Here is a 17,561-nt window from a genome sequence, read left to right on the forward strand (position 1 = left end):
GCAGCACACCCACTTTCTACAGCCGGGCGCCCACGCACACCCACTTTCTACAGCCCGGCGCCTGCGCAAACCCACTTTCTAACCCTTGCACCGGAAGAAACACCTGCCGGCGCCAGGCAAGTGTGCCAAGAAGATGCTCCGCCTGCGTTGGTTGAGGGTGTTGCTTATGAAAGACAGTAAGGGCTACTTTAATATAAAATCTCAACTCTAAGGCAGAGTGCCCCAGCTCCTACTTTGGACATCCGAAAGGTGACAGGGCACTCACTGGCCTTAACTTCTTGTGTCCCGAGGAAACCTTAGTCCTCAAAATGGGCTCTTCAATGGCAGAGGATGCACAAACAAAACAGTCTTTTATTTATCAAAAATGAGGCGCTGGGAGTCATGTTAGGGAACCCAGCCCGCGCTCACCCTTGTGCAACCATCAAGACACAGTGTCCTCCCTGTGAAAGGCAGCACGTGACTCCGTAGACTCTCGAAACTTCCTCTAGCTCAGAGATGCTAAGAGCCTAACAGATACAGAAAACAAATAGCTTCTCCCCCAGGTGGAGGAGTCTCTTCTCATACTGTCTCCTACCCAGGCAGGGGAAGAAGTGTAACCAGATGAGCCCGGGGCCACAGTCAGGACCACGTGCCCTCCAGTGAGCAGAAATGCTGTGACTCACACAAATATACTACATAAATGCCTCCAACCCCCCAATACCCCTGCTTCAATAGGTCTTTCTTTTGCTCGGTTTCTCAGTTACCTTTCTCCTTAGCTTAACCTACTTTAAAAAAATTTTTTTTGAATGTTTATTTATGTTTTAAGAGGCAGAGAGACAGAGTGTGAGCGGGGAAGGGGCAGCGAGAAAGAGAGGGAGACACAGAATCCAAAGCAGGCTCCAGGCTCTGAGCTGTCTGCACAGAGCCCGACGCAGCGCTCGAACCCATCAGCCATGAGATCATGACCTGAGCCAAAGTCGGACACTTAACCGACTGAGCCACCCAGGTGCCCCGTTAGCTTAAACTTCTTTAGAAAAGCTGTCCACAGACAACTGGAGCCCCTAATTTTTCCTTAGGCCTCTCTCCTGTTGGCCTTGTCTCAGCTGATAGCCTAGTGCCAGAGACTGAAAGGGGAAGCTCCTCTCCTGCACCCTTCCCCTCCCTCCTGCACCCTGCTCCTCCCCCCTTATGCCCTTCTTCATCCTCCCTGTACCCTCCTCCTTCCTCCCTGCACCTCCCCTCTCTCGCTGCACCCTCTCCTCCATTTCTGCCCCCTCCTCCTTCCTCCCTGCACCTCCCCGGACTCCTGCACCCTTCCCCTCCCTTCCTGCACCCACCCTCTTCCTTCTTCTACCCCTTGCACCCTTCTCCTTCCTCCCTGCACCTCCCCTGCCTCCTGCACCCTCCCTTCACCTCCCTGTACCCCCCCCCCATTTCCTGTAGCCTCCTCCTCCTTCCTCTACTGTCCTCCTCCCTCCTGGCACCCTCCCCTCTTCCTGTACCCTCCCTCTCCCTCTCTGCACCCTTCCACTCCCTCTCACACCCTCCTCCACCCCTGCACCCTCCCCTTCCCCCTGGCACCCCTGTGGAAAGTCACATGGGGAGTCTTTGGCTGGAACACTCAGTGGTGCTCAGAAATCCTAAACACTGTGGCCTTTGCAGTGCCTGCCAGGGAGAACAGGGAGTCCTCTCTCAGGCCAGACTCAAGCAGGCAAGATGGAAGCAGCCTTATTAGGTCATCCAGCTCAGGAACGGGGTGAGCCTCTTTCTTCTACTGGCCAGCCCACAAGAATGAAACTCCTGACCCGGACATCTGTATCCTTCTGCCACTAACTCCCCTGTCCCCGCCTATGAGGAAGTTGCTCTCCTCCAAAGACCAACCAGTCCTTCTGTGGCTGTGCCCCATTCCCCTCCAAACCTGGAAGGAAGGTGCCGGGAGCCATCTTCTCCCCCAGAGACTCCGGGAGTCATCTTGTCCCCCAGAGACTCCATGGTATTTGTTTCAGTTCTGCCATGTCCTCGCCCCATGCGTGTCCCACACATATAGCACCTTGTAACATCCCGTATCAGGCCCCTATCTGTTATGTTTGTTGTCTGTCGCCTGTCTCCCTGCACTAAAATGTAATTCCCTGGGGAAGGGATTGGCTGCTTTCAATAAATATTTACTGAATGGATTTCTTGTGCACGGATAACGCCCAGCACACAGTCACTTGCCGTGTGTCCCGTGCTTCCTTTCCTCAGCTATTTCTGCAGGTAGAGCCACTTTGTGTTCACATGCAGAGAGAGCACAAGAAGTTCCTCCTGGTCATTTCCCTGACCTGTACCATCTGGAAGTCAGCAGTCTCCCTCTATCTTCTTGGGGAAAGTGGGTTGATCTGAGTCAACCCTCACATACTTGCCATGAGCAGGTGCATTTCCAAAGCCGGGAAAGCATTCTCACGACTCACAGAGGATGAGAAAACATCGGCAACCCAGCAGCCCCGAGAGGCCCTATTCAGGCCCGGCCCTAACCTCTGACCTCTTGCCCCGGCACCCACATTCTTCATACTATCACCTCCCAGCGACCAAAACTGCTCCCGAGGCAGAATCTTACGAAGTGCCACATTGAATGCTGAATGAGGCTTGACATCTTTCCTCTCTGAGAGCAGCTGTACTTCCAACAGGCCAGTTCAAGTCAAAGGAATGGGGACATGCTTGTAACATGTCAGCGTCTGCTCGAGGTCTGGGGTCTGGCCAACCAGACTGGCTGGATCTCTGCTCTTTAAACCCATAAACCTCTAGTGCCGGGCCTACTCTTTAAAAACATTAATTTGTGTTTCTAATTATGAAAATAATGCATGCCTGTAGGAAATTTCAAATTATAACATTATATTAAAAAACATTTCTTTTTAATGCGCTTCTAAGTGTGAAGCAATCCTACCTCCCCATGGGGGAGGAGAACCGTTATCTTGCCAAGCCTGCTTGCAATTTGTAACCATTTTCTGTTTGCGCAAAGTCTGTAAATTCGTTTTTTAAATGTAATATTTTGTATAAGATACAGTGAAGAACAAAGGGAACTCAGTATTTTTCCACATCTGTGAGCAGAAGCTACTTCTGTAGATACAGTGGCCTGTGCCAGCCCCTCCTGTGGCTTCCTGCATAGGGGACAGGGTGACAGGACAGGGCAACTGTATGGTATAGGTTGTTATCCAGGGAATTTTTTTCTTTTCCTTTTATTTTTCTTTTTTTAATTTTTTAATGCTTATTTATTTTTTGGGGAGAGACAGAGACAGAGCATGAGCACGGGAGGGGCAGAGAGCGAGGGAGACACAGAATCCAAAGCAGGCTCCAGGCTCTGAGCTATCAGCACAGAGCCCGATGTGGGGCTCGAACTCATAAGTGCCCAAAACAAACAGTATTTGATTTTTAAGTTACTTCAGTATATTTAGTGTAATTACTTCCACTCCTGGGGCGCCTGGGTGGCTCAGTCAGTTACATGTCTGACTTTGGCTCAGGTCACGATCTCATGGCTTGTGAGTTCGAGCCCCACGTCGGGCTCTGTGCTCACAGCTGGAGCCTGGAACCTGCTTCAGATTTTGTGTCTCCCTCCCTCTCTGCCCCTCCCCTGTGCTCGCTCTCTCCCTCGCCCTCTCTCAAAAAATAAAACATTTTTTACAAATTAAAAAAATAATTTTTAATTAAAAAAAATAAAACAACATTGGAGCACCTGGACGGCTCAGTCGGTTAAACATTCAACTCTTGGTTTTGGCTCAGGTCGTGACCTCATAGTTCATGAGTTCAAGCCCCACATTGAGCTCTGCACCGACAGCGTGGAACCTGGTCCAGATTCTCTCTCACCCTCGCTCTCTGCTGCTCCCCCACTCGCTTGCTCTCTCCTTTTCTCAAAATAAACAAACCTCATTAAAAAAAAAAAAACCACTTAAAGCGTCTGCCAGCTCACCATTCATCGTTAGCCCTATGCAGTTTAGAAATTTTCTTTCTCTTCCTTTAATCCAACCATTACCATTTTTCTTACTTTTCTTCCTTAGGAAAAAAGAAACAGAGCCAACCTTTTCCTAACTCCCAGATTTCCTGAAGAAGCATGGAAGAGCTTGTGTTGGTGAAATAGTGTGAGGGCTTGTACGTAGCTTCCTCAATGGTATGGAAGACGTGCCAAACCAATGCTGTGGACTGACACCTGTCAGGGCTGGTCCACGTTAAAGTGTGGAGGGTGGGTCACATGTGAGTGCAAGGATTACAAAAGGTCTCCTCCTCAAATTAGATTTCTCTTCTGTCCGTTGGCAAATAACCTGCAATCCCATGGTGAGAACCGCATTCTTGAACCCCAACCTCTGTTAACAGGTGACCAAAGTGAAATCCCCGAAGGGTAAATTGACTTTAAAAGGCTTTGCATGTGTTCAAATGCACACAGCCGGGCAAGAGAAATACCCGGGAGATACTGGTGGTAACCGTATCCCAATCACAACGACTCGGAATGGATCTTTCCCAAGCACTGAAAGGTGCCAGGAAGGGGAGGAACTTGAGGGCACTGAAACCCAGGAGAATTGGGTGGGAGTGAGAACATGACCAAAGAAGTAAATCCGGAAGAACAGAAAGGCTGAAGACACCAAAATCTGACCGAATGTTTTCCCTTTTCTGGCTTATTTATATTTAAAAAGAATATACCCGACGAGTCTTCCTCTAGTTCTGGCCCTAGTTAACTATGTGACCATGATATGTGAAAGGATTGGACTAGGATCGGTGGTTCTTCCGGTAACTGAGAAAATACAGATGCCTGGGCCCTACCCCCAGAAATTCTTATCCAGATGGCTTGATTCACAGGCCCGGCATTTGGCTTTGTTTGTGTTGGCCTTTCCCCCCCCCCCCACCCCCCAAGAGCTTCCCGGACAGATTCCAAGATTCAGGAAGGTCATTTCTAAAGTCCCTTTTTAATTCTGAATTCAGATTCTGTAAAATATAGGAGGCAAGAAGCCTTGCATTTGCTCACTTTTCACTGCCGGCAGAGCGGCCCGGCCCACCTACACACACCCCTGGCCTTCGCAGGTGCACGCACAGAGGGTCTGCACTCAGAGGCTTGATGTTTTCACAACGCCACATCACAAGACGACCTCTAATGGCAATGCACGCTGTAAATTGTCCTCTCCTCCTTCCTCAGAGGGTTTAAGAAAGAAAGTGGGGCAAGGGTGTCCCTCACGCCAGGGGGTAAATTCTTGATTGACCTTTTGAAAAGATTATATTTCCCAATTAGCACTTACCCAAAGTTCATTGATAAGGTAAAACTCTGTGTGTGGCATCTCTGAGGTTGTTTCTTTTCTGACTCTTAGAAGTTCTTAAAACATGGAGAATCTTTTAAAAAAAAATTGTTAACGTTTATTTATTTTTGAGAGACAGAGCGCGAGCAGGGGAGAGGCAGAGAGAGAGAAGACACAGAATCTGAAGCGGGCTCCAGGCTCTGAGCTGTCAGCACAGAGCCTGACGCGGGGCTCGAACCCACAAACCATCAGATCATGACCTGAGCCAAAGTCGGACACTTAACCGACTGAGCCACCCAGGCACCCCAACGGAGAATCCATTTTAAATGAAAAAAAAAAAAAAAGAAAAGTTTGGAGGTGGAAGTGAATGCAATCGTAATTTGTCATGTTTCCAAGCATTATAAACCTCCCTTTGATGTGCTGCTATCAGTTAATGAAGACTGTGGGCTTCTGTCTTCACCTCAGAAGCAACAGCATGAGCATAATCGACTGATTTTCCTGATAACCTCCGCGAATTTGCTGTAGCACATGTTACCGGAGCCATAGTGACACATACACACACACACACACACACACACACACACACACACAACGGGGGGACATGAGCTGTGCTCTCAGGCAAGTCAGCCTCATAAGTATTAGAGAATTTTTTGATCCAACTCTGCAGGCCCAGAAACACCCAAGAGCTTTCTCAAGTTCATGCAAATGTATGTAGTCTCCTATTGCCTCAGAAAGTGTCCATTTCACAATAATTAGTGTCTTAGCCGGAGGACATGTGCGTCTATTGTTGTTATTTTCCCATCCCTGAAGTACAACTCCTTTGGCCAACGACCACTTATGACCTCAAACTCCATCTGATTTTCATCAGATGTGCTCTTTGCAGGGAAAAGGAAAGCCAAGTCACCCGTTTACAAGGTCAGCACAGATATATCTTTGCAGGTGCCACATTGTGTATATGAAAAATAATCGAGGTACAATTTCTAGAAAATAGCCAGTTTTTATAGCTGCTGTGAGTTTTATAGAGGAATGACTATAAGACGTCAGCCCCTGGGCCATCTCAACATCTCATCAGCTATAAATAGGAGACCTTGAGCAGTGCAGATGTTTGAAACATACAAAGCATCACAATCCAGGAAAAATGAATAAGAACGTGGATTTTCTGCACACCTGACCATATGGAAAGTGAGTTAATTTTATTCCAATGCATTACACTCAAATGAGAGATTGTTGTTGCCAATGTGAAAAGCCAGGACCTCAGTCTGGGTGCAACAAAGCCATTGATTTATTACAGACCTTCAAAACTAAGGGGGAAAAGTAATCTAATTCTGGGACCAGTGCCATTCTTTCATTACTGTAGGGGCAGGAGACGACGGCCTTCATGGTCTAATTTGATGAGCATTGCAGCCTGCCACGATGCTTGGAATTTCTACCATTAGACAGTCCTCCATTTTGTTCAGATGTTGTACCTCCTGGATTCCAGGAGCCTTTTGGTGCAGTATCCCTCAGTGGATACTTCCAGGGATAGAAAGCTAACTACAATACGACATTAATTTTGGAAAGTTCTTTCTTGTGTTGAGCGCAAGCCTTTCCTGTAACTTCCATTCATTCATCCTAATCTTGTCCCCTCCCCCCCCCCCGCCTCCTTGAGCACCATGGAATAAATCTATTGCCATTTCCCCATGGTGACACTTCGAATGTTAGGGGACAGCAAGCAAGCCTCTGCTAAGCCTTCTTGCTTCAGGCTCAAAACGCTGCACTTACTCAACCAACTCGGAATGATGTCACTTCTGGTAATCCTCACTTGAGTCACCTCTCTATGCACCTGATCATTGACATATGAGGGCACCATACTAGGTGCGGTCCTCCAGAATTGGTCTGACCAGAGCAGCCTATGGCAAAATGCCACTACGTTTGCTGAAGTGCATTGTAAGGTCATGTTAATACTTGGGGGGTAATTATATCGTGGTTCATACAGAGCTCACAAGAACTAAAACCCCCTCTGGATTCTTCTTGTGAATTCCTGTTAAGTCAGGTCTGCCCCAACCTGAACATGCAGATGTGTAACCTATATAAATAATATGTAAAATCAATCCTAATTAAGCTTCCTTTGTTGTTATGGTCAAGATCCTTTTGAATCCTGATCATTCTCTCCAGGCTATCAGTCAGTGAGCTGCCCCTCACCCCTACACCCCCTCCCCCCCCAGGTGTCATTTATAAAGTGATTTAAAAAAAGCTTTGGTTTTCTGGTCCAGGTTGTCAAGAAAGACGAGGAACCCAAACACAGCCATCAGAGGTGACGTCCCAGTGGACAGCCATCCACTTTTGAGCACACGATGTACAGCCAGATATAAGCCTACCTGCTGACTCCATCACCTAGTCTACGTTTCTCTATCTCACTCACAAGAGACGCCATGGGGGAAGTTTTTCAGATTCCTCACCAAATCCGAGTATGGGATACGAAGGTTTGGTGTTGCCTTATCGGTCTTCTGCTCTCTGGGAAGCACACGCACTGTTCCTGCTGACAGAGGTATATCAGTCTGCCTGGTTAAAGTTAATGTTAGTACAAAATAATAAACTGGGTGGTTTATCATGAGAAAAAAATAAATAAATGGCTCTTAGCTCTCTTACTTTTCTCATTGGACAAGTGAACAGATTTCCCTACTCCACGGAGCTTTCCGGAACTGGGGAGCAGATGGACAGTACCACACACCATCACCCAGAGCAGGTCATTCTGGGCATTTCTCACTGGAATGTGGCTGAAAAGACTATTTTGGCTGGTGATTTTCCTGAGCCTCAGATCGTCCCAGGCTCTCCTGATATTATTGTTACCATGCTCTGCCATTTTGAGTCTCTCTTCTTGCACTGGGAACCTCCCTCCATCCTGTCACCTTTTAAAATGTGGGCTTCTGGGGCGCCTCGCTGGTTCAGTCAGTTGAGCGTCCAGCTTCAGCTCAGGTCATAATCTCCCGAGTCGTGGGTTCAAGCCCCGTGTTGGGCTCTGTGCTAACAGCTCGGAGCCTGCTGTGGATTCTGTGTCTCCCTCTCTCTCTCTGCCTCTCCCCCGTTCACACTCTTGTCTCTGTCTCTGTCTCTGTCTCTCTCTCAAAGATAAACATTAAAAAAATAAAATTAAATTAAAATAAGATAATAAAATGTGGGCTTCTCGGATAATTCACTACGCAACCACAACACTTCTGTTGCTGCATCACTCCCACTGAGATTATGTCACTCATGGGGAGTATCTCTGATCACTACTGCCGCAGATCTAGGGAGGGGGGGAAACATCTCTGGACCCCCATGTAGCAAAGAATTAGCCTTACCTGAAGAGAGGTCTGGCCTTTGCCGTTAGCTATTGGGAGGTGATCTCTAGCCCTCTGGAATGTTCTGCCTAATGAGAGGGCTTTTGTTTGTGTGGAGGATTTGGCCACTGTACGTCACATGATTTATGATGGGACATACCATATCGGTTCCAACCTGCAAAGGTATTAGCCCAAGCCTCCAAGAGGGGCTGCAGACAAAAGGTCAGCCACACGGGCAGCATGTGACCGAGTGCCATCAAAACAGTGTTCATCAAAGACTCCTGTGGGCTTCTGTGGTTGGCAATGCTCCGTGTGTATTGTCATATCCAGGAGGAGGTAATGCCACCCATGACTCCACAGGAAGACACAGGCTATAGAACAAAGGCCAGGCCCCAGCGCCAGCTCTCTTAACACCACCCGAGTCTGATGGGAGCCAAGAACTGTAAACTTGAACTTGGCCTTTGAGATTATCATCAAGGTATTTTTTTTTTCAAAGCGGCAAGATAGAACATATTTTATTTAACTGAATAGGTTGTTAGCCTGATTTATTGTCTTTAGGTATCTAGACGTATGGTATGTGGGTCTCCATTTGTACTCTTCCCCCAGGCTCTGAAATGTTAAGAGCCAGCCAATGCTGATTGTCAGAATTTTTGTTTTTAGAGGCTCCTTCCTGATGATAGTATCTTTTAAGAAAGGCTGCTAAAGGTTGACAAAGCATCGCATCTAAATCTTCTCAGGATATCTTGAAATGTATGGGACAGGCTGTGAAAACAGGATTCCACTTGCCTCATTGTCTGCAGTTCCAAAAGAATGCGAATAAAACAGTAAACGCTCAGTGTCCCCACATTCCCAGGTGGAGGGCTAGGCCCCCCACCCCCGCTTCCGGTGCCTAATGCTGCATACCTGAAACAGTGAACAGTGCACTAAAACAACAATTTTATTGTCCCCAAGTTCTTTGGGTCGGATATTTGTACAAGGCATGGGAAGAACGGCTTGCCCTCCCGCTGACAGACGGGCTTCAGCCGGCATGCCCAAAATGGCGGCATGAGGCTGGCTGAGACGGCTCAGCGGGCGTCGTGTGACTGGGGCCTTGCTTCCTCTGTTAGCGTGGACCCTCAGTGCTTTTGTGTGCCCTCTCCACATGGCTAGCTCGGGTTTCCTCATGGCGGACCTGGTAGTTAGCCTTCTGACAGGGTTCCTGAATTCCAACGATAGAGCAGAAGATGCCAGGTCTTTTAAAGGCTCCGCCCAAAACCGGCACAGAATCCTTTCAGCCACGCTCAAGGCCCATCAGGACCAGGCCAGGTTGGAAGGCACGGGGGGCGGATAAATTCCCCTTTCTTGGTGAGTGGAGCAGGATGCATGTCTGGAGAGAGAAGGAAATGATGGTGGCCACCTTTGGAGATGATACACGACAGTTACCTGTGTGCAGGTGACTATGGATTCTGTGCAGTCCTTAGCTCTGTAGCCCCCAAGGGTTTAACATGTTTGAGGTCAGAAATCAGAGAGTTTCTTCTGAAAAACTTGCTGGATTGTTGAGGCGCTTTTCTTTCCCTGGAGCCCAGTGAGAGAGGCTTCGAGGGAACGTCGTAGTTGGATTCATTTCCCAGCCTTGACTTCGGCACTTCCCCCAGATACAACTTCTAGTGTTTGCCCGCCATCTGCCTCACCAGGGGGAAGGAGCACCAGCCTTTGGTACATCACGTTCATGTTCATAGCAGCATGAATACACAACAGCCGAAAGGTAGAGGCAACCCAAATATGCGTTGACAGATTGAATGGAAAAACAAGATGTCGTGTATACACACAACGGATTATCACTCAGCCTCAAAAAGGAAGGAAATTCTGACACGTGCTACAATATGGATGAACCTAGAAGACATTACACTAAATGAAATGAGCCAGACACAGAAGGACACATATGATCTTACTGATACGAGGTAGCTAAAATAGTCAAATTCATAGGGATGGAAAAAGAATGGCAGTTGGCTGTGCCCAGGGGTGCAGGGAATGGGGAGTTACTGTGTAATGGGTACAGAGCTTCAACTGGGGAAGATGAAAAGTTCTGGAAATGGGTCACAGCGATGACCACTCAGCAATGTGAATGTTCTTAATGCCGCCCACAGAACTGTGCACCCCAAAATGGCTACAACGATGAACTTTATGTTATATATTTTCTACGGTGAATTTTTTTAAGTTTATTTTTGAGAGAGAGAGAGAGAGAGAGAGCATTTAGCTCTGGATCTGTTGTGTGACCTGCATTGCAAACCCCCCAGCCTCATCTATCAAAAGCTGTGTGAGCAGGTTACAGGGTAGGCTGGGCTCCACAGCCAACCCACGGGATGGGAGAGCTTTGGAGAAGGAAGGCTAAGGTGGGTGCTGAGCTGGCTGGTGTAAGTGACCTCTCATGGGAGACCGTCAGTTACAATCATAAACTCAGAAAGATAACGAAATTGGCTACGGTGCAGTCTATTTCTCCCCATGAGGTCTGCATTAATCAGTTTTTCCTTCAAGCATGCTCTGTAACAAATAATCCCTAAACTTTACAGCTTACAAACGTCGACTTCTCTTGTTTATGGGTCTGCAGGCTGGCTGGGACATTTCTGTTCCAGCCTGAAGGTTGGGCTGTTCCTCCTGTATTTCAATCTGGAACCAGAGCACAAAAGAGCAAAACAGATCACACCTGCACATTTAAAGAACCTGCTCGTATTATGTTCTCTCACATCCCATCAGCCAAAGCGAGTCAGTTGCCCCAACCCAGCACTGACAGGGGAGGGACATATACTGTGCTGACTCTGGTTGTGCACACATTACATTCCCATGGTAGGGAATAGAGATAAAATTCGATTCAAGGAAATGAAGCATTGGGATGGCACCCCCATTCGCCCCAGGGTGCAAACTGTAGGGTGAGCAAGACTTAAAGGACAGCAACATTCAGGTCAATCCCATCAAAGACATTGGAGAGAGAGTCCACTTGACTGGGGCGGGGGTGGGCAGTGAAGGCTGACAGGGGCTCAGAGCTTGAGTGGACCGGGCTAGGATTTCAAGTTGAGCCCTGCCAGACCGCAAAGCTAAGCCAGGTTCAAAGGTTGCAGTGGATGAAAACTCAGACAATATACCTTGTTTTGCTACGTGGAAGACCCCGGCCATGTGCTGGGGCCCTCAGCAGCCGGTGTGCACAGAGCGACCCAGTGGAGGAGGAAGAGCCTAGAGCCTTCGAAGGTTGAGCCTTCGATGTTATTGAGGCTGGGACCTGGGGAACACCCCTAGCCCTCCAGGTCTTATTTATGTAACATAAATTTCCTGTTGGGCCTAGTTCTATACTCGCGTGTTTATTTCTTGGTGCACAATTGGGCCTCTGGGAAATGTCAGTGGAAAGGGCCAGGCCGTGGCCTTTCACTAAGGCTCATTTTATGAGGGGAGTTGCAAAGAGCCAGATGCTGGTTGTGGGGACAGACACACCCGTAGTCCGTAGGACTGACTGCACACTGCACTCTCTGGAGGGAGAGAGCCCTGAGAGATGGCCAGGCCCCCCTGGCATCAAGGGGCTCAGGGTCCGCTGACACATGCCCCTCAGTGTCCTATGCGGGTTCTGGGTAACACATATAACCCCCCACCTTTTATCTCCACCAACCCTCTAGAATGTCATCCCTTGCTCAGTGCTAGGATTTTATTATTTTTGAAAGCTCTGATTGTAACTCTTTTTCCCCCTGCTTTCCGTTCCCAATATCCCTTCTTTCCTTTTTCTATTTAAAGTGTCACGTGGGGACGCCTGGGTGATTCAGTCAGTTAAGCATCTGACTTCGGCTCAGGTCATGATCTTGCCGCCCGTGAGTTCGAGCGCCGCGTCGGGCTCTGTGCTGACAGCTCGGAGCCTGGAGCCTGCTTCGGATTCTGTGCCTCCCTCTCTGACCCTCCCCCCCTTCATGCTCTGTCTCTCTCTGTCTCAAAAATAAATAAACAGGGGCGCCTGGGTGGCGCAGTCGGTTAAGCGCCCGACTTCAGCCAGGTCACGATCTCGCGCTCTGTGAGTTCGAGCCCCGCGTCGGGCTCTAGGCTGATGGCTCAGAGCCTGGAGCCTGTTTCCGATTCTGTGTCTCCCTCTCTCTCTGCCCCTTCCCCGTTCATGCTCTGTCTCTCTCTGTCCCAAAAATAAATTTGAAAAAAAAAATTAAAAAATAAATAAATAAATAAATAAATAAATAAACATTGAAAAAAAAATTTTTTTAAGCGTCATGTGAACTTGCCGGTCCCATCAGAGGGGCCAGGCGAATGGAAGCGCGGTCCTCGTGCCTACCGGGTGCTCAGCGCTAAGGCCCCTGCACGCAGACAGGCAGCAGCTGTCCAGGTCTGCATGAGGCTCGCCCTTCCAGGGAGCATCACCTGTGCACCCCCAGCCCATCACACAAGCTCGTTAATTCTGGGGCTGACCAGAGAGAACACGTTTGGGTAGTACAGACTCGGTTAAGGGCTTGCAGGCTACAGGGGCTGACGACGCGGCAGGCGGAGCCCACGGGAGTCCCAGATTTGGAGCTGCTTCTGTGAGCCCGTGCATGTTAAGGCCAGACATGGGTGGAGTTTGGGGGCGGAGAAAGCCAAGGGCAGCAGGGGGCCGGTCAGGGACGAAGGAGAGACAGGACTGGTCTTTCCCACGTCACTCTCTGCCTGGGCTCAGCCCTGACTGCATTCCCCCACACCCGGCTTCCCCGACTTTGGAAAGTAAGGCTTCTTATCGGGGCGCTGCGAGGCTTAGTATGCAGGCCAGCTGAAGCTAACCTTGAACCGTGGTCCTCAGACCACTGCACTTGGCCCCGGCAGGCTGCAGGAGAGCAGAGGGGTCTCTTGAGAGTCGTACTGGGAGGGATGAGGCAGCTGTGTGTGAACACCAACTGCCTGAACCCAGGCTTCTCCCGACTCCCTCCTGCCTTCACCAGCAACTCTCCTGGAGTCCTCCTCCGGCCCCTGGTGGCTTTGAACATGCCTCCCAATTTCTTGACCCCTGTCCTTGAACCTAGGCCAGGCAGTGTCATGGCGAGAGGGAGGCCAGATAGCGGCTGGGGTATAAAAGGCAGGCAGTGTGGCACACATCCCCGGATCTCCTGCTGGGCCCCCGCAGCTGAAATCCCTCTGAGTCTGGCTCTCCAGCTGTCCCCATCCCGGTGCCAGACTTACACGACCGTGACCAAGCCATCTTGGAGCGCATCCATCGGCCGCCCCTGGCTCAGCCCCCCGCCCGCTGAGTTACTGTGTCTTCAGTCAGCCCAGCCGAGGCCCCGGGGAACCAAGGCCAGCAAAGAGCCAGCCGTGCCGGGGCCTGTCTGGGTTCCCCTCCCCCAATCGGCAAAAGGCAGAAAATGGCTGTTTCACGCCGATTAGTAACTGGAACGCTGCCTTGGCATCTGTGCCCAACGATGAACACGGCGTGCTTCGCTGATGAAATGAGTGTTCGGAAAGGACTTGCCCTCGTGACCCTGGGGGGCGGGACTCCGGGGCGGGCAAAGCCCAGTTCACGGCCCAGTTCGCTTGTTTGGCTTCAGGTTTCGTCTTCATGAGACCGTTCATTCCCCTGGTCCTCGGGCGGCTCCCACGAAGACAGCGGGGCCCGGGAGCGTTTCCCCAGCCAGGTTTGGAAGGGGCCACTGGTGACCCATCCCCCTTGGGCGGTGGTTGTTTCCTAGATCTGTCAGGGGACGAAGCAGTGGGCCAAGCCTCCTGCTACTAGTGAATGAGTCACTACCCATCATTTTTTCAAAGGTGGGGAGAAGGAGGAAGAAAAGAAACAATATGAGGGAACTTACAGGGCAAGCCCCGATTCACCTCGGAATTCCTTTACAGGAAGGAGGGAACACTATTGCTACTGATTGCTTTTGCCAGTGGGAGGGAGACTATACATACACAACACAGGGGCCGATGGTGCCGTAAGGCGTCATTTTGCACCTTGAAGGGACTCCACATACAGCTTTGCGGTGGCTCAGAAGTGCATGCGAAGGAATGTGAACCCAATCACATCTCTCTCCAGACTGGGGATTTCACATTGCCGGTTTATGTGATGGACTCCTTAGGACAGGTTGTGTAACACTTGCTTTAGAGTTGAGTTGTGCAAGACCCCGCAGCTACGTAGGGGGTAGCAGCCCCAGCGTGTGGACTCCGGGGTCTTTGCAAGCTCGAGGCTGAAACTCCAGCTTGGTTCACAACAGAGAGAAATCACCGGAAGGATTCAGACCGAGAACTTGGTGACAGTGCGACCTGTTAAAAAAAATGATTAAAGAAGACAATTCAGGTGATATGAGGAAAGCTGATTTAACACTTCCTGACGTGAGCAGCCTCCATTCCCGAGAGTCCAGAGAACCGCAAAACGAGGCAGAAGGCAGGAAACTTTTAGAGGATAAAGAATAAGGAAGAAGGAAGAGAGAGAAAGTGAATAAGAAACAGGAAATGAGCATTGAGCCCAGAGTTGGCGTTTGTGCATTAGCTGGCTGGATCGACTGAGTTTCTGGTCAGGTAGAACTTTTCCAGGGACATGAAAGCTCTGTGGGTTTTCTGTTTGGCTGCGAGGGCACCAGCCATGGTGGGGTGTTTTCCGGGGGAGCCCGGCCGCCAGCAACAGAGACACCCCACGCAGGGGCAGTTCCATCCGGGTCTAGAAATTTGTTTCGGCAAACCCAAGTATGCCACTTAAATACACGACCTTCAGTGGCTTCCCGCCATCTCCTCTCTGTCCCTTGGTCCCCCCACCTGCATCCAAGGAGCGATTGCGATTCAAATTTCAGAGATGCTCCCGGATTGTGAAGAACTCACCAGGTCTAGCTTCTGTGTGATGACTGTCCCTTCACCAGAGAAAGGCATGGCCCTTCGAATAACAAGGTCCCTCGAGGCCGTCTCCTGAGAGAGGGTAATTCCATCTCCTACAAGGCGGTGTCCTGGTAGATACTGAAAGATACTACGCAGCCCCTCCGTGTGAAATGCTCCCACCAAGACGGAAGAAGGCCGAAGGGAGCAGATAGAAGGCCTTCTCCTCAGGCCAAGAGTGGCCCCGCCGGAATAAACTGTCCAGCTCAGAAAAGATTAGAAACGCGTGTTACTTATTACTCCGTGAGCTTCTCTTTGTAAGAGGACTGAGTAGTGGGCCTGAGTTACGGGCCTGATGACGAACGCACGAATAGCTGGGCAAATGTTGATGTAATGTAACAGTGTGGAATGATGACGTAATCTCTGTAGTAGACAAGAGCGGCTCTTGAGTTAGAAATAGTCTCTTTATGGCAATCTTGACGAGGTCTGATACCAGATGGTGGTAAAGACACTCACTTTATGGAAATACCTTGTTCCTTTGAAAAGAAGACGGAAATGATCTATCATGTCAGGCGACATGTGGGCAGCTCACACAGGCTTTATGTTGCGCTGTTTGGCTGATTTCACTCTTCTTCAGTCGCCTCAAATAGAGCAGGCACAGGTCGGCATTCCCTTGTGTTTTTGCACCAAAACTACGTGACGGAAAACGTGGGTCACCTGACAACATCCAGTCCTGCCTTTGCCTTGTGGGTCTGAATTCATCGTCGCTCAATGAATGGTGTCGTCTCAACAAGCATACTGTCCTTTCTTAGACCTGTGATCTTGAAGAAATCAAGAATGTCCTCTCACTGAGCATCTTCAGCTTGAAGTCTTGGGGGGAAAACTGCACCGAATTTTGAAGAATTTTTCATAGGCTCTGGCTCGTGACACCCTCTGAGAAGGCTGAGACCTGGACAATATCCTCTTCCCTCACCTTCCCCACACAAAGTAACCAGCATCCTGAAGTCCATGTTCCTTATACCCTTGCTTTTTAAAAAAAAAAAAAAATTAATGTTTATTTATTTTTGAGAGACAGAGAAAGATAGAGCATGAGTGGGGAAGGGGCAGGGAGAGAGGGAGACACAGAATCCGAAGCAGGCTCGAGGCTCTGAGCTGTCAGCACAGAGCCCGACGCTGGGCTCGAACTCACAGACCGGGAGATCATAACCTGAGCCGAAGTCAGATGCTTAACTGACTGAGCCACCCAGGCACCCCTACCCTTGCTTTTTTATATTCTGTTAATCTCATCATTACTTATTCTAAAAAACTATTTTATATTTGTTTCTAGCTCTACAATTAAACTGGTTGATGCATATACGGCTATATTCATAATAGAATTCTCTATTCCCTTGAGAAGATCTTAAGTTTTTAACAGATGTTTAAGACAGAAAGCAAAGATTTGCAGATTTTTTTTTAAAAAAAAACTGCTTCTAAATTTTGTTCCTAAATATTTATATGATATGAAAGAAAGGGTGGCTTTGAAAGCTGCTATCCAGGAATACCTATGGACAGATGTTTTTGAAGATAGCATCCCGTGGTGAAAACCTGGCTCACTCTAACATTGGGATTTCTGCTGAGATCATTTAGAAAAGCAAAGGGCCATTGTAGGAAGAGTTTCCACTGTAAAAGCATCAGGTGAATCAAGCACAAAATAAACGATTCGGTCCCAGAGAGAAGGAACCCACACCAATGCTCTGATGCTATGCCTCCCTTTTGTGGTCTCTTCCCCTTGCACTGACCCGCCTTCACCCCTCACTACTCAGTCCTCTCCCGAAGCCAAAGCACTTCTTTCTGGGCATCGGGGCGGGGGGGAGGGGGCACATCCAGGACATGCACTCCTACCGTGCAGGGTGCCGCCAATCAGTACGGTTCACCTTCAGGGAGAACTTGTGCGTCAAAGACCTACTCCCACAAGGGGGCTGGTGCACCCGGCCATGACTTTCCAGGACCTGGATGTGGAGGTGGGAGGGAAGCCCATCCTAATACCTGACTTGAGGCAGTTAGGGAGTTGGGGGGATAGGGGTATCCTATCCTTTAAAAAAAAAAAGCCATTGTGCTATGGGATTCCTTTCTCTCACCTCTCCACGGAGAATCTCAGATGCTAATAGAACGGAGTTTGCGGGCAGCAAAGGCACCGGGTACAGATGAGGTGTTTTGTGGATGTTCCCTCATCCATCAACCAACTTGTAAAGGATATTGCTAT

The 17,561-nt window shown here is 49.3% G+C and overlaps 2 long non-coding RNA genes across 2 annotated transcripts; one reads left to right on the plus strand and one right to left on the minus strand.

Annotated features, from left to right (window-relative positions):
- The first annotated feature begins 90 nt into the window (after window positions 1-90).
- Window positions 91-8,231, plus strand: LOC123386487. Its single transcript, XR_006600399.1, has 3 exons — window positions 91-176; window positions 4,008-4,117; window positions 7,484-8,231. It is a non-coding gene; the product is annotated as an uncharacterized LOC123386487 (long non-coding RNA).
- Window positions 8,232-10,742: 2,511 nt separating this feature from the next.
- Window positions 10,743-16,339, minus strand: LOC123386488. Its single transcript, XR_006600400.1, has 2 exons — window positions 13,703-16,339; window positions 10,743-11,176 (listed from the first exon to the last, which is right to left on the minus strand). It is a non-coding gene; the product is annotated as an uncharacterized LOC123386488 (long non-coding RNA).
- Between the last annotated feature and the right edge of the window lie 1,222 nt (window positions 16,340-17,561).

This window comes from Felis catus, chromosome B4, assembly GCF_018350175.1.
Source record: "Felis catus isolate Fca126 chromosome B4, F.catus_Fca126_mat1.0, whole genome shotgun sequence".
Taxonomy (NCBI): domain Eukaryota; kingdom Metazoa; phylum Chordata; class Mammalia; order Carnivora; family Felidae; genus Felis; species Felis catus.